This window comes from Chenopodium album, chromosome 8 (genome assembly GCF_948465745.1).
Source record: "Chenopodium album chromosome 8, dcCheAlbu1.1, whole genome shotgun sequence".
Lineage (NCBI taxonomy): Eukaryota > Viridiplantae > Streptophyta > Magnoliopsida > Caryophyllales > Amaranthaceae > Chenopodium > Chenopodium album.
Genome location: NC_137841.1, coordinates 49,714,391 through 49,715,167, shown reverse-complemented (window position 1 = coordinate 49,715,167; position 777 = coordinate 49,714,391). Strand labels below are relative to the sequence as shown.

The 777-nt window shown below is 42.6% G+C and overlaps 1 non-coding gene across 1 annotated transcript; it reads left to right on the top strand.

The window, feature by feature from the left end:
* Positions 1 to 387: 387 nt before the first annotated feature.
* Positions 388 to 494, top strand: LOC145556853 (small nucleolar RNA R71). The gene has a single exon (XR_014091946.1). It is a non-coding gene; the product is annotated as a small nucleolar RNA R71 (small nucleolar RNA).
* Positions 495 to 777: the final 283 nt, after the last annotated feature.

The window sequence follows — 777 nt, the reverse complement described above, 5'->3', positions numbered from 1 at the left end:
GTCAAAGCCTCACCTTGCTTGGGATTGAACTCTCTACAATACGATGCATCATGATCCGTCCCACCACAACAAGCACATGAGAAATCAATGATTTGTGACAGTTTTGAACCCAAACCAACACTTGAGTTCAACTTGGAAAGACCTTCATTCAAGAGTTCAACTATGTGCTTAAGTTGACCGACTTTCTCCAACTCATAAAGATCACCTTGCTTTCCTTGGGACCTTCTTTGACCTCCCCAAGAATAGCTAGTAGCCACCTCTTCAATTATAGCTTCAACTTGGCTTTGAGGGATCTTAATCAATTGGCCACCGGCACCCGCATCTAGATTGGTTCTTGAAATTGGCTCTAAGCCATCATAAAAGAATCTCATGAGCAAATTATGGTTGAATCCATGATTAGGACATGCTCTAATCATATCCTTAAACCTTTCCCATGCTTCCCCAAGAGTTTCATCCGGTTCTTGCTCAAAAGAAGCTATCTTCCTCCTCATTTTTGCGGTTTGCTCATCGGAAATGAACCTCTTGAGAAAGGCCTTCGCAACATCTTTCCATGTGGTGAGAGAGTTGGGCTTCAAAAGCTTGAGCCATTTCTTTGCTCTTCCGATGAGAGATTGCCGAAAGAGATGCATACGAATGTAATCTTGGCTCACTTCATTTGTTTGCATCATTGCACACAACTCAAGGAATCGGTCCAAATGCTCAATGGGGTCTTCACTTGCACTTCCGGAAAATTGCTCAACTTGTACCATCCTAGCATATTGTGGATGGATTTTGAAA